Source organism: Sapajus apella, unplaced genomic scaffold, assembly GCF_009761245.1.
Source record: "Sapajus apella isolate SASKATOON/1434 unplaced genomic scaffold, GSC_monkey_1.0 scaffold7, whole genome shotgun sequence".
NCBI classification, from domain to species: Eukaryota; Metazoa; Chordata; class Mammalia; order Primates; family Cebidae; genus Sapajus; species Sapajus apella.
The window spans coordinates 25,451,268-25,462,083 of record NW_022436947.1 but is presented as its reverse complement, the minus strand read 5'-3'; the positions used below and the strand labels follow the sequence as shown (position 1 = coordinate 25,462,083).

General features: G+C 37.7%; 1 non-coding gene across 1 annotated transcript; it reads right to left on the bottom strand.

The window, feature by feature from the left end:
- Window positions 1–605: 605 nt before the first annotated feature.
- LOC116550472 lies at window positions 606–734 on the bottom strand. Its single transcript, XR_004268436.1, has one exon. It is a non-coding gene; the product is annotated as a small nucleolar RNA SNORA25 (small nucleolar RNA).
- Window positions 735–10,816: the final 10,082 nt, after the last annotated feature.

The following is a 10,816-nucleotide window of genomic DNA, read 5'->3' as shown; positions in this document are numbered from 1 at the left end:
GATTTGAGGAAGGTAAGGAGCTGAAAATTTCAGACAGTCTTTTGAAGCTAGAAAAGACAAATAAATGAAAAAACGGCAGGTGTGATAAAATCTCAGCATTTACCACTATGGAATTCACCATGTATTTCAAAACCACTTGTACCCCAAAAGGTATTAAAGTAAAATATATATTTTTTTAAAGCCAGTACAGGCAACGAAACAGATTCTCCCCTAGAAACTTCAGAAAGAATCAGCCCTGCTAATAACACCTTACGTCAATCCAGTAAAGCTAATTCCAGACTTCTGATCTCCAGAGCTGGAAAAGAATAAATTTGTGTTGTTTTAAGCCAAATATGTGCTAATTTATTACAGCAGCAATAGGAAGACAATACAACCCCATGCAATAAGTCAAATGGAGGACAATTCCTAGTCTTCCTCTTTTTTAGTAGCAACCTCTCAGCTCTGTAACACCAGAGGTTTTTTGTTTGTTCGTTTATTTGTTTTTTTTAGATCTTTGGCTGATTCTTCTCAGATCCCTTTGCTTACTCCTTCCTTTCTACCAAAATAGTAAATGTTAGTGTTTCTTGAGACTCAAGTCTATTTTTTTTTTTTTTTCTTTTTCTAAGTCTTTTATCTCCTCAGGAAAACAGCACCATTGAATGCTTTGGCAACCTATAGAGAACTTCAGTCTTTCGTCACAGTAGTAAGAGCTCTTCTTGTTTTCACAGTCCCATGAGCCCTCTTTAAAATGGCCTAAAGACTCAGTCTAAAACCAAATCATTGCTCACTATCTAAGCAATCATATCTACTCTGAAATCTCTTGAAAGCCAAATCCCAAGCTCATCTGCTTGGTTACAAGTAGATACACCTGCTTATTTTAGTTCCCTACTTAATTATCACACAGATATCTCAAATTTAATGTATTTACAACTGAACAAATTCCTTTCCTTCCTTCAAGCTCACTGTAGTTCCAGTATTAACAATCTCAATAAAAGGTACCACCCAGGTTCCCTAACTGAAAATTTGGGATTTATAATATATGTCCCCTTTCCTCCGCTACCATATATAATCACTTACCAAGTCTGATCAAGTCTGCCACCTAAATGCCTATTGTGGCTAATCTAGTTCAAATCACAATCTCAGATATGACTAAACTAATGCAGTAAACTTATGTCATACCCATCCCCAAAAGTGCACTATGTAGCCACATTAATTCAATAATGTTCAGCTTCCTGAATCCACAGCAGTTCCCCTACATAATAGGCATAGCGATATTTAAACACACAATCAAATACACAAATCATTTATTACAACAGACTTGCTTAACGCTCTTTGCTCTTATGATGTAATGTGATTCAGGAAATCTTTCCTGTAGATTTTGGTCTCTGTCTCATTCTTTACTTTCATTTCTTGCTATTCTATGAGTTTCTCTTAAATCACTTTTATGATCCTCCTCTTTTAGATCATTGTACTTTTTTTTTTTTTTTTTTTTTTGCAATTCAGGATCATGGAACTCTGAAAGTCTTTTGTGTAGAATTATTCTCCAACCATCCCCTTGTTTTGCCCATCTTGTAACCTAACTAGCTTTTATTCATGCTTTGTCCTCCTCTAAACCATCAGGGACGCATTCTCTGATACCCTCTCCAAAATTAAGTTAGAGCTTCCTGCTATGTGCTTCCATATTAAACTGCACTTTGACTTCAAAATGTGTATGATATTTAAATATGCTTACCAAACATTGTCTTCTCCCAGTAGATACTTCTTTACTTTTTAAACAGTGTTATAAAAGTATTAATGAGGTAAAATAAATTATACACATTAAAAGTATAAAATTTCTTAAGTTTTGACATCTGGATATAGCCATGAAACCATCATCACGTTAGAGAGAGTGAACACATTCATAACCCCAAAGTTTCCCTCTTGTCCCTTTTTGCTAACAAAGTCATGCCATTTTTGCCTTGTTCCTAACGTATTCCAGGCATACATGTATGCCTGGCACACAGTGGCACTGAAAATATATTTGATAAATAAATTAATGAGAAAAGTTGTTCATCAAATGATTACATAAGCACCAAAAGAAATTTGTCTTCTTTCTGCAACTTTTGTAAAATAATGCAAACCTCTGCATCACTGAAGAGTATGCTTTATGAGAGTGATAAATTTTATTTGAATAAATTCAAGTCGAAAAATCAAAGATTAAATGGATATGTATGATTCTGAACACATATTTACATGGATTTATTTTATGTGTAGCTAGAAAAGATAATGGACATTGACACAAAAACTAGCAATGGAGAAATTACAGGTGATTTTAATTTTCTTCTTTGTACTTCTCTGAAACTTTCAAAGACCATGTGTCATAATACGTTGAATGGGACCATTCCTACATTTTAAAATTTTGGCTAAAGCCCCACACTGTGGACAACAAGTAGTAAGTACTTCCACATTCTAATCAAAACAGCCAAAAAAGCTGTCAGACTCCCCTCTCTTGAGTTTGCTAAGAGTTAGCCAAATTGGTCTTTCTGCCGTCAATACCCAACATTCTATCCAGTGTACAAAAGCTAACTTCCTAATTTTGTTGAAGGGGAAAGTTGGCAGAAAGTGAGCCATTCTGGGTTATTTTCCACCCCATCCCATATCTGAAGGAAAGGCAAAGGATGCCATTCCTTTAAGTGATCATTATGCTCCAAAAAGAACTACTTTTAGAGATTAAGGATGGCATAAGAACTGGCATTGCTATCCCTGGCTGGATGCTTGCTGAGCTGCATTCATGCACAGGCCCACCCATGCTGCCGCTTGAGTGGCATATGGTAAGAAAAGTCTTAGGAGCTTCAACTGGTATCCTTTGGAGTTTTGGAGTTTCTATCTTGCAATTTTTTTCAAGGCAGAAGTTTGACCACAAAGAGGGCAGCAAGAGTCAGCCCACCTTCAGAAAAGATACATCGTTTCCTATGTGGGAAGTGGATACTACAAAAAGTGATAAGCTCAAGCAGTTTCCATGTGTCTTTCTTGGACTAAAAGGGCTTTCTTCCATGGAAGCAGTAGCAAGTGGTGACATGAACCTATGTGCGCAAGAGCTGAGATGCTAACTAGAGAGTGGTGTAATACAGTAGTTCAACGAGGACACAGAAGAGCCCACCTCTGCTCCATGGACAATTCAGCATTTAGCATGTGAACCCCTCACAGGGTATTGAGGACTAAATTAGAACAAAATGAGCACCAATTAAATCTACTTTTTTTCTTTTTACACAATTCCACACATGACCCCTTCTCCTTCCTTGACCTTGGAAGACTCGGAAGATGACAAATTGAGGATGACTAGGTGGAGATATAGAACACATGAGGTAAGCAGTACAGCCCCTTTCTATGGATCGGGCTTAAGGCCCACAGACCTGGCAGTTCTTCGGTGTCTTTCAATCCCATGCAGTTTGCTGTTGAACTCCTCAGGTGAATAGGAGGCAGGACTAGATTGCAACGCTGAACAGAGCAGCCGCGGAAGCTCTCATTGTGAATTGTAGCTCCAGATTGACTGCAAGAACAAACCAGCAATCCCGAGAGGACCCACAGACCCTCTGAAGGAAGCAGACTGCTCCTAGAGGACCCCGGAGACACCCCAAATACTGTGAGTGCCCCACCTGTAGAAGTGGGAAAGGGAGATCCTCCTCTCCCAAACATACACCTCCACTGGAAAAGTTGAAGGTCTGTTTGTGGGAGAAGTTTCTGACTTTACCTAGAGCTGAGTCAATTTAGAGAGCCAAGCGAAATACAGAGGTAGAGGAAGTAGCAGAAGGGCCCTGGGAGCTTGCTGCATCCCCCAGCAGGTCATTCCTACCTGGCATAATAGGGATCCATCAGGAGGGTGACCGGAGGAGCAGGGGGTAAAGCTCCACAGGGAGAAGGAAATCTCTAGCTGAACTTTGTAAAAATGTGAATGGGGCAAGAAGCCTCCTGGCCAGAACTCCAGGGAGGATGCAAATCCGGTGTGCAGACTCCACAGGTTGGAGAAGATCTGAGCTGGGAGGTGGGTGACCAGGGGTAGGTTTTCAAGCCCAGCATGCCTTCTACCTGGAAACAGATTGGGGACTGTTGGGAGGGTGCTTGGTGGGAGTCAGACTGGCCCTTCAATTTGTGTGGGAGCTGTGTGAGGACTGTGACTGCTGGTTTTCCCCCACTTCCCTGACAACCTGCATGACTCAGCAGAGGCAGCCATGATCCTCCTAAGTACACAACTCCAACGACCTGGGAATATCACCCCCAACCGCCACAACAGCTACAGCAAGACTCACTCAAGGAGAGTCTGAATTCAGACATGCCTAGCTCTGCCTCTACCTGGAGGTCCGTCCTTACTCAACCTGGAAGCTGAAGACAAAGGGCATATAATCATGGGAGTTCTAGAGCCCCACCCACTGCCAGTCCTCTCCACACTACTACAGCTGATGCTTTCTGGAAAACGTCACCTCCTGGCAGGAGGCCAACCAGCACAAAAATAGACCATTAACACCAAAGCTAAGGACCCCCATGGAGTTTATTGCACTCCCTGCAACCACCTCCACTGGAGCAGGCACTGGTATCCATAGCTAAGAGACCCATAGACGGTTCACATCACAGGACTCTGTGTAGACAACCCCCAGTACCAACCCAGAGTCCAGTAGACTTGCTGGGTGGCTAGACTCAGAAGAGAGACAACAATCACTGCAGTTGGTCTCACAGGATGCCACATCCATAGAAAAAAGAGGGAGAGTACTACATCAAGGGAACACCCAATGGGACAAAAGAATCTGAACAATAGCCTTCAGCCCTAGACCTTCCCTCTGACAGAGCCTACCCAAATGAGAAGGAACCAGAAAATCAACCCTGGTAATATGACAAAACAAGGCTCTTCGACAACCCCCAAAATCACACTAGTTCACCAACAATGGGACTCAAACTGAGAAAAAAAAATCCTTGATTTACCTGAAAAAGAATTCAGGAAGTTAGTTATTAAGTTAAGCAGTGAGGAACCAGAGAAAGGTGAAGCCAATTGCAAGGAAATCCAAAAAATGACACAAGAAGTGAAGGGAGAAATATTCAAGAAAATAGATACCTTTACAAAAATAAAAAATTCAGGAAACTTTGGACACACTTTTAGAAATGCAAAATCCTCTGGAAAGTCTCAGCAATAGAACTGAACAAGTAGAAGAAATAAATTTAGAGCTTGAAGACAAGGTCTTGTAATTAATCCAACAAATAAAAAAAATAAGAAAATATGAAGAAAATCTTCAAGAAGTCTGGGATTCTGCTAAATGACCAAACTTAAGAATAATTGGTGTTCCTGAGGAAGAAAACTCTAAAAGCTTGGAAAATATATTTGGGGTAATAATCAAGGAAAACTCCCCTGACCTTGCTAGAGACCTATACATCCAAATATAAGAAACACAAAGAACACCTGGAAAATTCATTACAAAAAGGTCTTCACTTAGGTACATTATAATCAGGTTACCCAAAGTTAAGACAAAGGAAATAAGAGCTATGACACAGAAGCACCTGCTAACCTATATCATACTAATAGGAAATTTCTTAGCAGAAACCCTACAAGCTAGAAGGGTTTGGGGCCTTGTCTTCTGCTACCTCAAACAAAACAATTATCAGCCAAGAATTTTGTATCCAGTGAAAGTAATCATCATATATGAAAGAAAGATACAGTAATTTTCAGACAAATCCTGAGAGAATTTGCCATTACCAAGCCACCACTACAAGAACTGCTAAAAGGAGCTCTAAATCTTGAAACAAATCCTGGAAGCACATCAAAACAAAACCTCTTTAAAGCCTAAATCACACAGGACCTATCAAACAAAAATGCATGTTAAAAAGCAAAAACAAAACATAAAACAAAAGTATGCAGGCAACAAAAAGCACGGTGAATGCAATGGTACCTCACATTGCAATATTAACATTTAATGTAAATGACTTAAATGCTCCACTTAAAAGATAGAGAATTGCAGAATGGATGAGAACTCACCAATCAAATATCTACTACCTTCAGGAGACCCACCTAACACGTAAGGACTCACATAAACTTAAAGTAAAGGGGTGGAAACCGGCAATTTATGCAAATAGACACCAAAAGCAAGCAGGGATAGCTATTCTTATATTAGATAAATCAACAGGAATTAAAAGAGACAAAGAGAGACATTATATAATGGTAAAAGGCCTTTTCCAACAGGAAAATATCACAACCCTAAACATGTATATATATACTTAACACTGGAGCTCCCAAATTTATAAAACAATTACTAATTGATATAAGAAATAAGGTAGACAGGAACACAATAATAGTGGGGGACTTCAATATTCCACTGACAGCATTAGACAGGTCATCAAGACAGGAAGTCAACAAACAAACAATGGATTTCAGTGGACATTTACTGAGTTCCTAATTCACACCAGGCCCCATGCTTAATGTTAGTAATAGTAGCTATTTTCCTTGAGGAGATAATAATCAAATGGAGAAAAAGAAGACATAAATCACAATGCAATTTGAATGATGTGATATAACTGCCACAAAGACTCTGAAAACACAAAAGAGGGAGCAGATAAATATGTCTGTAGGAGTTGAGAAAGATAACACAGAAATGCAAATATTTATTTGGGTCTTAAATGTTGGGTAGGATTGTTTAATGCAGAGAGAAGAAACAATTGTATAATTGTGATAATAAATGGTGGCTCAGGCAATGTTTTGTGCTTGCTTCCTCACTTCTGAGTTGCAGATTTTCCTAAGACTACTTTCTGAGTGGTGTGTTTGGAGCTTTGGACATATGTCTCATTCTGTCCTCACCTTCCCCTCACTAAAATTCCGAGAGTAAGAGAATGGAAAGTAAGGGAAATCTGACTGTTGTTCTTGTTCTTCAAAGTTAGTGTTATCTGTAGTGCCCTTCAAAAAACACATTATTCTCATGTCATTTGAATACTTTTTTCAAGAAAATACACCTTGCACAGTGGTTAGGTTCTAAAGTCAACATAGAAGTGAAGTGTGCTTATGATGGGACCACACAAATCTTAGCCCCAGCCATATAATTTTGTCTATGTCAAGAAACAATCCTCTGTTTGAGTAACTCTTTCTAAAAAAGGTGAAAGTCTAGATTTAGCTAGCCTAATATGATTACTTTTATTGTTCTGTTAAAATATACCTACAAATTATAAACATAATCTCAAAGACTCAAATTTTCAGTGTTTCTTACAGTATGCTAGAAAACATCAGTAACAATGATTTGGTTATTCTCAATTAACAAAGAGAACCATAGCATTTGAATGTTATTGACAAGACAAAAATCTAAAAATCATATTTGAGTACTAAGTCCTTGGCAGTATTTTCAGTGCCATACCAGAATCATCTCAGGGCATCCTCAAAACAACCCCATGAGGCAGGTACTGTTGTTATTATCTCCATTCTACTTATAAGATGCAGAGAGGCTAACTAATTTGCCCAAGCTCACATAATAGAATGCAGAGCTAGGATTTAAGCCTGAAAATCTGACTACAGAGGATCTGGTTCTAAATTCTGAAATATACTGTCAAACAAAAGGAAAAAACTGCTGATCAGTAAAGTAGAAAAAAACTTTGATTAAAAAGCAAAGGTAAAAGCAAAATTTTACCTGTGATAAAATAATTACTCCTTTATTGTCTTTTACAGCCTTACCTTCTAATTTCTCAAATTGTATCAGAGTTCTTATAATTACTAGTAGCAACCACTCCCCCATCCCCCCCCAAAAATATGACATGTCTATGATCTATTCAGGAATGTAAAGAAAGGACAAGCCTAGAAGCAAAGCAGAAAGAAATAATTTTTACATATTTTTACATATTATTAAAAATCAGCCTTGTATTTCCCTCTTATGAGCAGTGTCCCAAAGATCTACAGTGTCTACTGTGTTAAGTGTGGGTTCAAGAGATTAAGGGCACTGATGGGCCTCTGGTTCACTGTTATTTCCTTCTCCCTGCAACCTCGCATTGCTATACATCTGTTTTGTTGATTCAGAAGAGCACTTGAAATACTTTACAGTTGATTTTGACAAGTGCTACAATTTGATGGGGGAAGATAATTCTTGCTGAGATGATTTTCAAAGTACAGAAATTATAGTTTTGAGTAGATATTACCTTTCTTTATGATCAGGATTTTCATTTAATATACAGCGTACTTAAGCTTGGTAATCACATTTTCCTTTTTCTGAAAAAAGTGATGGGTGTCTTTGATCTCATATTTTAAGGCATTACTCATTAAAATCTTATTCCAAATTCTGATTGTTTTCTTTGTTGCAGATAAAGCATGTCTGCCAAATTTAAGGATATCAGATTTATAAAATGCTATATGAATATGAAGTGCGATTATTAATTAAATGAGAGACTCCTGATCACACGATTGGACTGATTGATGAGTTCCTGGGATGTACATTTTCTGCACGCCTCTAAATCCACTAAACTGAGAATTAATCAGTAGTGTCTTAAAGACCACAGACTTATTACTGACAGAATAATCACTTTTAAGAAATAAAATATATGAGTGTGATTTTAATTTATATTTTAAAATATTCCTTTATCATATAGACTTTCCCATTAGTTTAATTATAAAAGAATATTTTAATATTTGATATTTGAGAAAATTTTTAATGAAAAATCATTTCTTTGCTTTGTTTCACTAATGCTATGTCAAAGGTTGACACAGTTTTAAAGAAAATCAAGGTTTATAGCTTATCTAATGCCAACTGAAGATTATCACTGGCCAGGCGGAGTGGCTCTCGCCTATAATCCCAATACTTTGGGAGGCTGAGGCAGGTGGATCACAAGGTCAGGAGATCAAGACCGTCCTGGCCAACATGGTGAAACCCCATCTCTACTAAAAATGCAAAAAAATAGCTGGATATGGTGGTGCGTGCCTATAATTTGAGCTGGTTGGGAAACTGAGGCATGAGAATCTCTTGAACTCAGAAGGTGGGGGTTGCAGTGAGCCTAGATCATGCCACTGCACTCCAGCCTGGCAACAGAGCAAGATTCCGTCTCAAAAATTAAGAAAAAAAAAGATTATAACACGGTTTAAAGCAGACGGAATGGTTCAGTGCTTTGGGATTTCAGCCCTGTTAGCAAGGTTCACCTCAACATACTATCCTCAGTAATTAAAGCCTTTATTATTGATGTGATGGAAGCTAAAATGTGATCCATGTCTCCATGTTAGAAAATAATCTCTAGGTATTCCATCCATCTTTGTATAAGTTTGTACATTATTTACAAAGATAAATGGAAATACGTTGTTAATATGGAATGGGCTTCACAGTTGCATTGAAGATGTTATATACCGCCGCAGAACAGCGCTGGTGTCAGTACTTAAATACAGTTAAACAGCATCTCAGAATTCTTATTCTGCTACTTGGGTTTGTGTTGTCAATGTGCTTTCTCCTAATCACAATCCAAATTCTAGATGCAACAAAATTCCACCTGGAACTTCTACAGTGGGTGTCCTCAGCCACTTTAATTAAATAAATTAACTGTACTTAATATACATTATTAAGTCCTGTTTCTTAAAATAGAGTTAAGAAGAAAGACTCGAGTTTGTACTTTTATCCTACTATTTCCCAACTAAATAATATTGAGAAAATTCTTTACTTTTATAAGCCACAGATTTCAAATTGTCACACTGAGTAGTCCTGGGCATATTGTTTTCCTAACAAAAATTCTGAGGGACATGGATAAAACTGGAAACTATCATTCTTAGCAAACTAACACAGGAACAGAAAACCAAACACCTCATGTTCTCACTCATAAGTGGGTGTTGAACAATGAGAACACATGGACACAGGGAGGGGAACATCACAAACCAGGGCCTGTGTGTGGAGGTGGGGTGCCTAGGGGAGGGATAGTAGGGGGTAGGAGGATTGGGGAGGGATAGCATTAGTAGAAATACCTAATGTAGATGACATGGTGATGGATGCAGCAAATCACCTAATGTAAATGACATGGTGATGGATGCAGACACATGTATACCTATGTAACAAACCTGCTTATTCTGCACATGTACGCCAGAACTGAGAGTATAATATATATATTTGTGTGTGTGTATATATATATATATATATGTATAATACATATATCATAATTCTGAGAAGATAAAATAAAATAATGAATGTAAAGGTTTAGCCCAGTGCTTGCTGAATAGAAAAATTCTCAAAAACTGATGAGTGTGATCAATGCTATTTTCATCACTGATGCCACTTTCCTAGTTACTACCCCACGCCTGGTTTACTACAACAAAAATATACCTTAATGCTTCATTCTTCCATTTCCACCCATTTCAGTTCTGTTATGCAACAACTCTATTTCTTATAAAATATCATTTTCCTTTTGTAACTCCTCTGTTAAAAATAGACTGTGGTTCATAGAACATTCCCTAGACTTCAAAGATTTCTATTACCTGGCTTCAAACTGTTTATAGCCTGTGCTTCTGTTATTTCCCTGTAGAAATCTGTTCTCTATTCTGACTAGATTACCTTTAAATTACCAATTTCACCTCATATTTTCATACTTGTATGCCTCTTCACCTGAATAGGGAGGTAAATATGATAATCAATTAACTACAGGACTTTTGGAAATTTTTTTACATGATGGAATTTTAGCTTGTTCTTGGACTGGTTTTGAGCATACCTATGATTAAGCCTCAACTATCTGGATAAAAAGAAACAAGAACTATCAAAACTAATTTACTTTGTCATTAACTGTGAATGGAGTCAAACCTATTGGTTTCTACCCGTGTTATGGGTATGTATGGTTATTTATTTCAGAATTACCTGAGTACTTTTTTTTTTTTTTTTTT